This window comes from Ostrinia nubilalis, chromosome 2, assembly GCF_963855985.1.
Source record: "Ostrinia nubilalis chromosome 2, ilOstNubi1.1, whole genome shotgun sequence".
Classification (NCBI taxonomy): Eukaryota; Metazoa; Arthropoda; class Insecta; order Lepidoptera; family Crambidae; genus Ostrinia; species Ostrinia nubilalis.
This window is the reverse complement of record NC_087089.1, coordinates 16,588,444-16,604,025: the sequence shown is the minus strand read 5'-3', so window position 1 is coordinate 16,604,025 and position 15,582 is coordinate 16,588,444. Positions and strand designations below refer to the sequence as shown.

At 37.2% G+C, this 15,582-nt stretch overlaps 1 long non-coding RNA gene across 1 annotated transcript in view; it reads left to right on the top strand.

Moving 5' to 3' along the window:
• The first annotated feature begins 5,497 nt into the window (after window positions 1-5,497).
• LOC135085402 (uncharacterized) overlaps window positions 5,498-15,582 on the top strand; it is a 69,524-nt gene continuing 59,439 nt past the window's right edge. Inside the window, exon 1 of the long non-coding RNA XR_010260102.1 lies at window positions 5,498-5,691. This is a non-coding gene — a long non-coding RNA (uncharacterized LOC135085402). The remainder of the gene's footprint in view (window positions 5,692-15,582) is intronic.

Sequence of the window (15,582 nt, the reverse complement as noted above, 5' to 3'; positions counted from 1 at the left end):
AAAAAATAATTTATCCCGGAACAGGTCTTTTCCTTCCGACGCGTTAAAATAATTCATTTCCGAGATACACCGATAGCTCGCAAAAAGTAAATTAAGGTACACATTGACAAATTAGAATCCCCTTCAAGCGAAGATTGTGACGATCAACTCCGAAGATTCGAGTTTCGAAAGGAGTGGAAGGTAAAATTAAAATTATTTAAGATTAAAATTTTCCTTCCGAGTTGAGAGGGCACCTTATTAAATAGATTGCGAGACGAGAAACATTTTTGGTAAATTAAAAAAAGTTGCGTCTAACTTTCGGGTTAGATTAAATAATAATATTTACAATAATGCTGAAGATTTTTGTAATGTAAACTTGATTTTATTCAAGTAATGAAAACACAAAATGCGTAAACTGCAACTGCAATAAAAATAACGCCCGTATTCACAAACATTACTATGAGGTCTCACAGTGCGCGTGGACGCACAGAGAGACACACGAATAAATCATAGAGCTCTATTCAACGCTGTGCGTTCGATTTGCTGCTTCACTTAAGTAAGCATCGTTTGTGAATACGGGCGTAGATCTGAGTCCCATTCTTGAACGATTCTCTTTCTACATTCTAAAGTATAAGTCGCAGTATTATTAAGTTGAGATTGCAACAAGAAATACAAAATATCGTTAATATTTTCCCAGAGAAGTTTTTTGTTTGTTTTACTAATGTAGAATTTTCGAAGCTCTCCAATTGTCAATAACAACTACGAGTAGTAGAATGCAATGTCTAAACCAAACTTTCAGGAATCCAACATTTATTGTCCCACCCAGTACCTGAACCCCGAACTATTCGCGAGCTAAACTACCACTCAGAAACCAAACCAGAATGCCTAGTGTGAGTTTACATCAAAGTAAAAAAAAAAATGAAAATTTTAGTTCTTGAAAGTTTCCGCTAGGTGCGCTGTACAATCCGTCATACATCTAATGTCATTTTTTACGCGCTCACTAGTAAGGCCGTTTGATATAAACTCACACTCAGCCCTTAGACTATCTGCGAGCCGAACTACGTAGTAGACGAAAACGTGTTAATAAAGCTAAACAAATTAGCCCGTAGATCATCAGAGCCCAGATCATGGGTATAACGATGAATCAGCTTCGCCCTTCAACTAATCAATGGAGGCATGAATAATGTCTATCATTCGAGAAACGTTTGCTGTTTGGAATAATTAATTTTCGGGGTGTGTACTGTAACGTTGGCAGCGGCTTGATTTTGAGTGGGCATGCGCAAAATACGCCGGCTGAGACAGATCGTGTAGGGCGGCCGTGGATTAGGTTTGGTGCGGACAGCCCTCAAAAAATTAGGTCCGACGCGGCGCGAATGTAACGGCGCAAACAAGAAGTTATTTAATTTTACTTAAGTACCTACACTTGCACAACGCGTAGCAGTAGTAAGTGACTGAGTCGGGGAGGTTAGTTGAGATTTCATAAATTTTAATGCTGTTAAAAAAAAGTGTGAAAAAACATATTTCCTAATATTACAATTTATTTTATTTAATATTAATCCCAATTTAAGTAAAAAGGCCGATGGGGCAGCAAGGTTCTGGAATGGAGGCCACGTACCGGAAAACGCAGCGTGGGACGTCCACCCACAAGGTGGGCCGACGACCTGATAAAGGTAGCGGGAAGGCGCTGGATGCAGGCCGCTACCAACCGTGCGATGTGGAAGTCATTGGGGGAGGCCTTTGTTCAGCAGTGGACGTCCTGTGGCTGAAATGATGATGATGAAGTAAAAATGTAATAAAATTTAGAAAAACACATTTTTGTACAAACAAAAATGTGAAATACTCTAAGAGACTTCTGATTCCTGTATGTACTATTAACCACACCATAATTTGTGTTAAGAGTTAGTTTAAAGTTCGTTCTTTGTTCTATTACTAGATGGCACCACCTGTAATGTTTGTGTAAGTTTACATAGTTTTACCAATAGATGACACTTGTATTTTATGTGCAAAATATTAGCCCGCGGTGTCCAGATTTTTTGCCCGGCCTTTAAATATAACCGGGACGCAATAAAGCAATGAATTCAGTTGACCTCAAGACAGTGTTTCATTCACTAGTAGTTAGTAGTACCCAGTCAGTGGTAGGTAGGAGTGAGTGATAGCGCCTAGGAAGTGCGCAGGGTGAGGGAATTCCACCCTCCTCTATGGGAGGGTTAAACATGGTCCTTCGAGCCGGATGCTGTGAGGAGGTACTAGCATCCTAAGGAGTGGATTCCTCCTCCACGCGAGCAGTGGACTGCTGCTGTGGGGCACCTCAGAGGTCCAGAGGAGGGCCTCAGACGGCGCTGGGCTTAGCCGGCGTGTACGTCAGGAACCGGTGCCATTTGAGGACAGAGGAGGGTCCAAGGGCAGTCCTCAGAGGCTGCAGGAGGTGAAGATCTATTTCACCTAAGAGGTCCTGAGGAGGATCTCGACGGCGCTTGGCTTGGTCGGCGCACGTCAGGTTGAGGACGGAGTGACGTCCACGGAGCAGCCCTCCTACCAGAGGTTGCAGGAGGTTCGCCAAGGATTGACAGACGCGAAGCTTCAAACTTCGGCAAGTTTCGTAAGAATTCGGAAATGTCACCGTGAGTAACTTTTTGATTGACTGTCAGTGTCAGTGCGGGTTTTAATTTTGACAGTCGATTTACTTTTTAGAAGACTTTAAAATTTTTGATTTTTCGGTGACAGGTTTTGTATTTTGTTTATTCTGTTTTGTCAAATTGATAAAATGGCGAAACATAAAGAATGTAAAATTGAAATGGAAAATATTATGAGATTTCAGTATGATATTTTTAAGCGTTTGAACAAAAATAAAGTTAATTTCAACAAACTTTCGGAAAGTCAAATAACTAAACAGTATGTAGAAGGTAAATTGGAACTGTTGGAACAGCTGTGGGTAGAGTTTTCTTCAGGACACAAAGAGTTGATGCGTAGTGCATGTCCTGAGGAACTAGCTGATTCCTTGTATGTTAAAGAGGACTTATGTGATCAAGTAGAGGAATTGTACTCTTGGTTCAAATGTGACCTCAAAACCTGTTTGTTGAAGTTGACTTCCAACATCGATACAGATGGTACTCCGCAAGTTGTTCAGGGGAAAATTAGTCAACTTGAATTGCCCAAAATTATTATTCCATCATTTTCGGGGAAATATTCGGAATGGCCCACATTTTGCGATTTATTTAGTTCTTTGGTGCATTTCAATGAGGATTTGACAAAAGTACAGAAATTTCATTATCTAAAGAGCTACCTTACAGGAGAAGCAGAACAACTTGTGAAGCACATATCTATAGCTGAATGTAATTATGATAGGTGTTGGCAATTGTTAGAGGAACGTTATAACAATAAGAAATTCATTTGCCAGCAAACATTAAATCGGTTCTTTAGTCAGAAAAATATTGTAAAGGAGTCAGCACATGCGCTGAAGGAATTAATTGACACAACTAATGATTGCTTGGCTACTTTGATGAATCTTGATGTAAATGTAGATAGTTGGGATGTAGTTCTTGTTTATATTTTGACATCGAAGTTGGATACTGAATCTAGACGTCAGTGGGAGTTCATGATTTCGGAAACTAACACATCGGATGAACTGCCTACTTATGATCATTTTAAAGATTTTCTAACGAATCGTTACAGGGCATTGGAGTTTCTAGATTCAAAATCCACTTCGATAAATGTAAATAATGTACATAATAGAACTACTAAGTCTATGCATATTGTAAAAAATGTGCAATGTCCGTTTTGTACGGAAGGAGGGCATAAACTTAGGTTTTGCAAAGAATTTGCAAGGGAGGCGGTGGAGTCTCGTCGGGAATTTGTTTTAAATAACAATGTTTGTTTTAATTGTTTAGGATTCAATCATTCTGCCAAATTCTGTAAATATGTAACTAAATGCCGAATCTGCAAACGCAGACATCATTATCTGTTACACCCTCGAGGTAATGTCCATAGAGGTGTAGGAAATAGAGATGCAAGTGAGGAAGTTAAAAGTTCTGGGTCTTGTTTGTCGACAGGAAATAATAATCAAGTTTTACTGCCGACTGCGGTAGTCAAAGCTATGTCGACCAAGAAGGATAGCATAGAGATTAGAGCATTGCTTGATCAGGCCTCGGAGTCGTCTTTCGTAACTGAAGAAACAGTACGAAGACTTGGGTTGAAAAAGACTCCAATCAAAGAGCGCTTGTCAGGAATAGGTGGGGATAGTTTAGTATCCGAGGCTTTTGTTGACTTGGAGATTAGTTCAAGGATTCATCCAGGGGCGAATTTAGGGGTGAGAGCTTATGTTTTAAAGTCAATAACTTCTCAATTACCATCCCGTAAAATAGAATCTGTGCAATGGGCTGAGAGTATGAATTTGCCATTGGCAGATCCTGGCTATCACACGCCAAATCGTATCGATTTGTTATTGGGAGTAGATGTGTTTAGTCAAGTCTTGCTAGAGGGAGTTAGGAAAGGTCCAAGCGGTACCCCTGTTGCACAACAAACATGATTTGGATGGACTTTGTCCGGAAATGGTACGAAGTCAACTAACAGAACTGATTTTAGGGCTAAAGTTCGATTTAAAGATAGAAGTCAGGTTAGAAGGCAGACTGATTGAATATTTAATAATTATGTCTGGGTTATATTTCAAAAATATTATGCCTTCTTTCTTTAGTATTTTAAGTGTTCATAATGGGCGATTGTCATGGTGGGCGATGTAGTTAAGGACGAAGCTTAGCTCGTCCTTGGTGGGCGATTATGTTAAGAGTTAGTTTAAAGTTCGTTCTTTGTTCTATTACTAGATGGCACCACCTGTAATGTTTGTGTAAGTTTACATAGTTTTACCAATAGATGACACTTGTATTTTATGTGCAAAATATTAGCCCGCGGTGTCCAGATTTTTTGCCCGGCCTTTAAATATAACCGGGACGCAATAAAGCAATGAATTCAGTTGACCTCAAGACAGTGTTTCATTCACTAGTAGTTAGTAGTACCCAGTCAGTGGTAGGTAGGAGTGAGTGATAGCGCCTAGGAAGTGCGCAGGGTGAGGGAATTCCACCCTCCTCTATGGGAGGGTTAAACAATTTGCAAATGTAATAATAAGGAAACACGACTGTGTTTGTTAACTATCACAAAGCATCAATAATCACATTTACACGACTTTAAAAATATTTCATTATTACTGCAAAATTATTAATTCAATTCAACTAGGAAACTATTATGCAATCGACTAGATATCGAAAGACAAAGTCCACAAACGCCTACGTCACAACTCGCGACTATCCTGAAAAAACCCGCGCCCTTGCCACCCTAACTGCAGCCTCCAGCACCCGAGAAGGCTTCATATTGACCTATACGTATTACGAGTACCACGCTCTCTTTCAGGTCGTGCGAGCGGGACGCACAGCGTTACAGCGTATGAAAACTCGGGGTACGAACGAGACGCAAGATCCAGCGGCCCGGTTTGATGTCAGTATACACCGGTCACCGGGAGCTCTCGGTTCGCGCGGTGCGTCACGGATCGTCGCGTAAATTTTGAAAATAGAACCCGATTCGGTTTCGGATCGGACTGTGAATAAAACAAATAGTGCAGTGCAGTGAAAAACTGATTGTTCAATCGATTTGTGCGAGTGATATCTGTGACGGTGATTTTTTGCACGACACTAGTGCACGGAACGGAGGATTCATTTCCGTAATGTGAGTAATTTTGACGCTTACAAGAATTCTGTTTGTTTTATTTATGAGTGGCGCTAAGCTTTTGGTGTCCTCTTTGGATGAGGAAAAAGGAGCACCATTTTACAGGATACCAACCCAATTTGGTTGGGTTTTCAGTTTATAAAGAGGTTATAATCCTCTGAAATAACTGAAAAATATACTAAAATCTAACAAATGCAATACTATTGTGTACTAGACATTCGTACGATATGAAATTAACGCCTATTTTTTAATTTGGTTGCTGAAATGTAAATATTTTATTCAACACATAACTGTAAGTCTTGTTAATAAAAAAATGCAGTTTATTTATCTACTGTTACTAGTCTCGAACTTTATATTTTTTTATCTTTAACACAGACCTCTGTTTTAGACTTTTCATGTGTTTAAAATGTTTTTTAATGTAAGGACTCTCGCTTAAAATCGTTCCCAATTTCGTTCATTCGTACCTAAGAAAAAATAGGATATTTGAATTTTCATAACAATTTCACTTCAAATTTAAAATTACTAATTGAAATCTACCTACTGAATCCTTTTAAATTAAGTTGCACTGTTTCAGTGGCCCAGTGTTGTACTCGTATTGTATTAATTTTTAATATATTCGTTCATGAATATTCATTCGCCTTATTTGTCGTAAAATGCATTATGCAATTTGTCACCACCAGTTAAAATTAAACCGTGATTGAAGGATAATTGTATTCCTAGTAATTAATTATTTAACCATCCACCAAAATCCCTTTATCTCAATTAGATGGGCAATCCAATTTTGTTCATTATTGTAATTGTAATTCAATTACTTTTCTCGTGCAGGACGCGTGGATTCCAGTTTGTTCATATTTAATAATTTGAGAACCACGTGGTCTGGCAGTTGGGTACATATTGTTTTAAGCGTTCATGGTCACTAACAGAATAATTATTATTATTGTCGGGATTGCTACCATGTACCTACCTTAATTTGGATTTTAATTTGGACATTTCGGCACTGTTGCAAGCGCCATGATCACGGAGTAGCTGAGGAAAATTCGAAATTAAGTTGCTACCATGTAGCAATACTGTCAATAATAAATTATTCTGGTACCTAGTTGGGTATCGGACCGTATCACCAGCAGTAGCAGGTTCGGATTCCACTGAGGTCATGTATACCCGTTCATGTATACAGTGTACTACCCGTTCGCGCTAAGTTTGCCGGTCCGTGGAATGCGCGTCTTCTCCCCCAACCGCGATTAAACGCAATTAGTTAGTGATAAACGCAATTGTGTGTCTTATTTTACGCAAGTACACAATTTTTATCAATGACAATAAATTAAAAATATTTTAAATATAGTTTGTTATAGTTATAGACGCTTTCCTTCGAATGACGTCACATCGCCAGCGGCAAACTTAAAGCGAACGATGCATGGCAAAGATGCCGACATTTGTCACCAAGTTTATGGCGGAGAAGTTATTAGAAACTACATTCTCTATAGTAGAGACATACCCAGACACAAATAAAAATACGAAATGGTATAACTTAAAATAATATAAAAATGACTCGTTAAATGATATTTTGTGACCTTAAAATTCGAAATCAATTCGAATATTTAGAAAAACTTACTATTCTCGAGGAATAACCATTTTTATTTTCTTTATTAGCTATTTTACTATCTACAACTGTGTGACATAGTTATTAACACGAGCAACATCTTTTTTATGAAGCCATAACTTGAGAAATTATTGATTTCCCATAAAACTCACATCCCCTGTTTACACCCTTTTATAATGTTGCGACTAAAGAAAATTAATATTGGATGAGTAATATTTTTACAAATAAGTTAATAATAATACGTAATTCACATAGAAACCTATGAACACTTATGAAGCAATAAATGATTATGATTATGAAACACCTGGGTGTTTATAAATTGATAGCGTGTTTTTGTGCTCTTAAAAAAAACGCTATCAATTGAAAAGTAAGAAGTGAAAAATGAAATTTTTTTGTGTAAAACCTTCAAGTAACGTCTATCGTGGAAATCATACCTACTCATTGGAAAAATACATACAAAAATATACGACCATGATTTTTGAATTACGGATGGCAAGATAATGCCGAAAGATGCTTGTTTTTAAAGCTATTTTATTAAGAAAATATTGTATATATTACCTACTTTCCTGACGTTTTCGCCATTCCATTTCAATTGCTAGTAAACTTACTCCAAATAGCAACAAGCATCCAAGTGTACCCATAGCAACTGGAAAACACTATCAGGTTCCACTACTTCAGTCTCGATTCAAATGTCAAACTTCGTAGCCAATTTCGAGATTCAAGCATTCGATTCACAGAATCGAATTACGATTATCTTATTGACGAATTTCGCGATTCTCGATTCAGTTGTGGAATCTTGTGACAACAATCTTATCGAGATAATAATAATTTATGTTAATTTACGCCGGGTTGCTTTAATCAATCCTAATCCAAATTCGTCCGTCAACTGTCTCAATTTGTTTTTATATAAAATAACTACGTAATTATTAGCCTAGGCGCAGACCACCGATTTTAGTTGGCCGATAGTTGGGCCCGATTTTAATTTGTATTGCGCACTTTCATTCATCTCCGTACTGATTAACAGTCCGATCCTACTATCGGCCAACTAAAAGTTGGTGGTCTGCGCCTAGGCTTATTGTTGACGGGATTGCTACCATGTACCTTTAGAACAATATAAAATAACTACGGTTTTCTTTGTTTTTAGATCAATTATATTTTATATTAAGACTATTTAAACAATATAAAAGTGTAAAAGCATCGAAAATTATAAATATTTGATTGAAAACAAATAAAGATTTGCTAGTTGAAGGTCGGATTTGGATCGCGATTGATTATAGCAACGCGGCCTTAGTGACAGTGTTCTAAGAAACGACTGTATAATTATTCGATTAAGGTCTAAAATTCTCTACTATTTTCTCTGTGTATCCGCACGCGGTAACTTTGTTTTACTTGATCAAAATGTATGTAGTTTTCACGTAGTATTAAAGTAATCTCCGTAGATCAAAGGCTAGATTCTAGGTCTTCTCAGTGTTTTCGGATCTACGTGGGTGGGAAGAACGATATTACACTTTGAGACGTATTTGAAAGACTTAAAGTTCAAATTTGTTTCGAAATTTGACAAAAATGCGGTTTGTGAAAAAAAAATGCTGATTTGAAATTGGATTCAAGACGTCACATTTCTGCCAACTCCATTGACTAACTTATTGATTGATTGCAGAGCTAATAACTATAGCACATTGAAAACCAAATCGATTTTTAAGGCTAGATTGTAGTGATTTTCGTAGTGAAAAAAGTTGTATCTTGGAATAATTAGTTAGTGGAAAACCATTACAAAGAACCCAATTGTTGACACACAACACAATACATTGTAATGCTTTAAAAAAATTAATATTTTTGTAGCACTAAGTGTATTTATTTACCATTTCCCAGTAGTCGCAACATTTCAGAGATAAATTGAGCAGCCATCGAGTTATAGCTATTCCTATTTGAAAATACTATCGAAATCAAACAAGCAAATGTTTGTACCAAAACTATTCGCAGGAATTCCGTTCTTAATCCGAACAAACTAACGTCGTGTTTCCAAGAACTTTGGGTAATTCAAACAAACATTACTGAGTTCAATGCCCCTCAAAACTAAGTTGGACCAGAGTAATTGAATGTCCAAGGTACGAGCAAAGGAAAAGACAGTTTTTCAGAAAGTCTGTCTTTTGCTCGTTTTGAAAAAATCTCAAAGATTAATGCCCGTTTTCACCATCAATCCCTAATTTTTAATTGTCTCTTTGGTAACAAATTTTAATAACAGTAATTTTGTTTCCATAGGGGTCACTTAAAGATTAGGGATTGATGGTGAAAACGGGCATGAATCTTACAAACTGGTCATACTAAAATTTTACTTCGCAGTACCTACATTATGCATGTAACAATGTATTAAAAGTAAGATGGTGCATACTTAAATTTTTACAAACGTCAAATATCTGTCAAACTCCCTACAAAAAATACCGGTTATCGTCATAGTTACGTTGAAAGTTCGCACCCTTCCTGGAATAAGTACGCAAGTGAAAAATGCCAACTTTTCAGGAGCGTAAAAAAACTGTCCTAAAAATGTATTACCATTATTAAAAATATGTGTTATACATCAAAAGATAGCTAAAAATGTCTGTGAGGGGCCTATGTATTTATATTTAAAATACACTTAATAAGTTTTGAGAAAAACTTAAAAAAGAGCGTTGCGTACTTATTCCGCGAAACATATTTAACACCTTGTTGTTGTAATTATGAATATTGCATTGTTGACATGTAAAGAAATACATGCTGTTTGGTACTATTGCAGATAACCACTTATTGGCGTTCAGATTTAGTCGTGCATTCAACGTGTAAGTGTAGTTTACGTAGTTTTTCCTCGAACTATTCGTATTAAAATAAATTCGTAAAAAGGATAACGTACTTTTACCTTGTGAAATATTACATTACTTATGGTAGTATTTAAAATTATAGCTTTATTCAAAATCAAAAAGTTACAATATTTTTGCATAACTATATTATAATTTTCGGAAATTGCATTTTTAGGGAGAGACGAGCTATCAAAAGGACTAATGCCCGTTTTCACCATCAATGCCTAATTTGTAAGTGACCTCTATGGTGATACATAACAGGAATTTTGATTTTATAGGGGACACTTAAAAATTTGGGATTAATGGTGAAAACAGGCATAAAACTCATTTATTTTTGCAAGTAGGCTTTTATAAAGCACTTTTATAGTTTTACACTCCCCAGTATTAACCCAACCACTGCTTCAGGATATTTTTTTTACGGAAGCGGTAGATAGATATTTTGTAAAGTTACCATTTAAAACAGAAAATCCACAATCACCATTTGCAGACACCAAACCGAGGAATGAACTGCCGTTTGCAGTATTTGCGGACCAATACGACCTAAAACCTTTAAGAGCAGACTCTAATACTTTAAAGACAATCAACGCACCTGTAACTCACCGAGGAGCGGGTGTCTATGGGCGGCGGGTAAACACTTACCATCAGGTGATTCGTCTGCTCGTTTGCCTCCTTTCCCTTAAAAAACCCAGAAACTCACAGGTCCGTTCAATTAGAAAGGAAGTTACAGAAATCGATAGACCTGAAAAAAGATTAACGAACACACAGATTTTTTTTTATTAAAAAAGATACCTACCTGAAAAAGAAACAAGACTGACAGTATACTTACCTCATCATGCGGTCGTCTGGAATAATACGAAGACAACTCGCGCACGATTATATTTGAAGCTTCGTGTTAAGGTTAGATTTATATTTCACTGAATAACGAACTGCTTGTAGGTTCCCAGCTGCAAGAAAACCCGAGAAATATTATAATGAGATGAAACGTGTTTGCTTCATAGATGACATTATGAAGATGATCTTCAGATTTATGTGACAAAAAATGATTCCGATTACCGGAGTACCGATTTCTATAAAATAATAATACAATATTTTTATATCAACGACCTTTTATCAGGAGCGGACTGGTCAATTGAAGCTATAATGCTATAATTTAATGAGAACTTACAGAGCAGATAATAATACATCTGATGTGACCATCCACCAGGTTACACTTCAGAGAATGTGCGAAGGAATTACACGACCTAATTCCACCAGCCCCCTTCCATCATCAGACGCTGGTTAACGTATCATTCCTACATTGTCGACATTCTACCAGCTTGCACTAAGCGTTTCGATAAACTCTTTTATAATGCGAACAGGTCGCAGCCTGCTGCTGTCTCTCCTGAGCTATACCGGATCTTATAGGCACTTACGGGGTAGATATCTATCATCTTATACTGCATCTCACTTAACATCACATGCAATTGCGGTCATATACCTTTTGATACCTAGTTCTGCGTTGAGTTTATGAAGTCAATAGAAGACAACAAAATATCAGCTAGTGCTAAAGTAGTTTTATGAACCTTGATGGAACAGTCCAAGCATTGGGTATTGAATGGAATTTGAGCACAGATTTCAATACAATGTGAATATACCACAAATTGCAAAACCAACCATGAAACGTAACATTTTATCTGATACATCTGATCAAACTTTTTGATCCCCTTGGCTGAAGCTTAGCGTTAAGTACAGTCATGGCTAAGATTCTAATGGAAATAGAATAGAAAGTATTTATTTGTTTTAAAACAAAAACTTTGGCTAATAAAAAACTAGTAAGGATGGAAAGATAAGTAACTCATTAGAAAAATATTGGATTAAGATTCGGCAGGATTTGATTCACATTGACAAAATACAGATATAGGTTGGTATACTATCTATAGATAGAGAGAAAAAACACATCCTCATCATTTCAGCCACAGGACGTCCACTGCTGAATATAGGCCTCCCCCAATGACTTCCACATCGCGCGGTTGGAAGCACATAGTACGCAGAACTGACGGCCGATGGGGCAGCAAGGTTATGGAGCGGACACCACGTACCGGAAAACGCAGCGTTAGGACATCCATCCACAAGGTGGTCCGACGACCTGATAAAGGTAGCGGGAAGGCGTTGGATGCAGGCCGAGTAAAAATACAATATAATGAATTTAGCGATGCCTCTGCGAGTGCAATAAACTGCAGCCGTTCACTATCAACTAGATGAAGGATTTGAAACGAAATTAATTGCTAAAAAACTCAAGTGCTCTCTAAAAACTATTTTTTTACCACGTCTTGAGCTATGTGGTGCTTTGAGTAAACTGGATGAAGCAAATGAGAAGAAGTAATGTGAAGAATACAAACCTCACAGATGTTCGAACACTGTGAACAGATTTTTCGGTTGTGATCGCCTAGCTGTCTGGTGAGACGAATAGGTGGAAATCTATTGTTGCAAACCGCGTCGTGGAGAAAGTCGAAAACGTTTATAATAATTAATACTATAATTCATAAGAAAGCTGATACAGCTCCACATTTTGGATTATCAAGGCGAAACCATTGGCGAGAAAATACGTGCACAGATGTTTCAATTGTGCTAAATTGAATGCTACTGCCAAAGTACAAAATTAATGGTAGATTTACCAGAACTGCAAGTATCTCAATCTAGACAATTCATGAACAAGGGAGACGACTTTGAAGGACCCTTTTAAATTTTGTTGTCCAAGGGAACAAAACTATAGAAGCCTATAATATAGTGATATTTATTGTCTGCATGACTACAAAAGCTACCCACATTGAACTCGTTGGTGACATCACTTCCAAATCCTATAAGGTTCACACTCGATCAGCCGGCGTGCAGCGATAGCGATTGGCGATCGATGCATTTTAAGATTCGGCCAAACCAACGCGATCAACCGGCGTGCAGCGATGGCGAACAATGCATTTAGGTCTGGTCGCCATCGCTGCACGCCAGCTGATCGCGCTGTGATCGCGTTGGTTTGGCCGAACCCTTAAGTCTAATCGCCATCACTGCACGCCGGCTGATTGCTTGAGATTTCGTTGGTTTGGCTGAACCTATAAAGAAAGAAAGAACAGTTTTTATTTGGTCCAAAACTTATAGGTGCTTTTATACGCTTTGTTGAATAGTGACCGGACCTGTGAAGCAACCAGGATAGGAACTTTGTCTGAGCCAGGAGTTTCATAAGGCCTGGAAATAAATACAATTTACTGGACAAATAGCGTCAACACAAGGATAGGCACTACATTCCAGTGGCAAGTACAATCTGTGGAGGTCTGCGGAAGGTTGGTGTCCGGTCGATCAAGCACCACCTGAAAAGAATACAATCAGTATTCGCTCATCGTACATACGAAAAGATGGCAACAGTTTTGTATCAGGTTGTTGCATTTTTAAACGTCTGACCATTGCGAGTATGTCCTTTTGATTACAATAATCTATAAAATACATATAAACTTGTGTCATTTTATAATTGGGGACACACCGATCGTTGCTTACTGCTCCAAAAGACGTATAGATACATACCTTGTCACGCTGGCAATACACGCATAAGCTGATAAATGAACTCATGCGGCACTGGAAAGATGAAAATTTATCTCGATAACTACGATAACGATTCACTGAAGAGAGAGACAGAATTTAAAATGGATCATGTACTCATAAAGACCCATAATTTTACCACGTGGTAAGTAATCATTGAGACGAATTTTTGATAAACACACAGTCTTACAGGGGTATTTAGTGCAAAAAGTAGTGGATTGGATACTTAAATGACTGAAACTAAGTTAATTTTTGCTTTGTTAATGACTTAATTACATCTTAATAAATGTATCAATATCGGTATAAAATACAACATCGCCAAAAGTTTCGCAAAATATTAGCAACTAGACTTGCACAAAGATATCTATGTAGAAAATAACGTATCAATTGTTATATATTATAATGCGAATAAAAGCTTCGTGGAAGAATTAGGCATCTAGACTTGCACAAAATTACCAGCACAAAAGTTTCGTGGAAAAACTACGCAACTGAACTTGCACTAGGATACCCAACAAATAATACCCTAAAATAAGTATGCAACAATAGATACGCGAAAATGTTTTTTAAAGTCTTCGTGGAAGATGTATGTAAATATTAATATGCTATTATTCATACGGAACTTTATTAAACAATTAAATGCAAATATATTTACTTCGTTTTTGCTATGGAAATTTAGATATTTTAATGTTGCAGTATTTTACATATTTGTACATAATTTCTTCATTTTTAAGAGAAAAATTATGAAAAAAATTGACAAATAATGTATTACCTCCTTCTCCATTTTTTAGTGCAATAAAAAAAATATCGCACAAGTGGACTTGCATACTTCTTCCAGGGGGGGTGCGAGTTAGGTGGCGCAACTCAGAACTCTATCCCAAAATCAAAATTTAAAAAAAAATGTAATAGAGTAAACCAGCCATTCATTACTTTAAACACTTACGAGAAAGTGTGTGCCAGAAAATTGTAAAAAATCATTAAATTTGACTTTATATCTTTTTAAGGTGATCCGTCTGCTCGTTTGCCTCCTGTCACATAAAAAAAAACAATCTCAATACATTTAATAGAAGTATGCATTCAATACTTAAGCTTTTTAAATATCGTAATACGACAGAAGAGATTGCTAGCGTATTGATTGATCGTCCCCAAGGAAGAGTCAGTCAAAGAAACAAATGACGTTGACAAGGTGAAAACAAATACAAATATTTATTAGACAACTCATTGAATAACGCAAATACATTGGGGCTTTAGAGACCTAAATGTCCATTATTCTTACAATAATGGACAAGTCTCAGCAACAATGGAAAACTTAATGTAAAATTCCATAAAACCTCAAGAAATTTTATATTATGGAACCACGTGCTAACTATCGCCCATAACCACGGCCAACTCGACAGACGTTAAGACGTTCAGCTAAACTTGCAAATTGAAACAGATATTACGTAGTTCGTCGCTCTCACAATTTAGTTAAAGTGTAATATACTCAAACTGCTGGTATTAGAATACAAAGTTTGAGCACTGCTTTTACATTTGGTGCAAGGTTATGACTAATTTACGATGGTCATTAGGAGATCGGAGGATCTGTCGTCATAACCTAGGGGTCACAATAGTAAAATACTATCCAATGTAAGTTAAACTTCAGTAAAGTTAGCTTTCCAATTCATCATCATCATCATCATCATTTCAGCCATAGGACGTCCACTGCTGAACATAGGCCTCCCTCAATGCTTTCTATGTTGATCGATTGGTAGTGGCCTGCGTCCAGCGCTTCCCTGCTACCTTTACGATGTCGATGTCGATAATGTCGATGATGTACCTTGTAGGTGGACGGACGACCGACAACCGACCAGCTTAACAATTAAAATGAGGGACTATGAGATATAATTTTATCCAGAATGC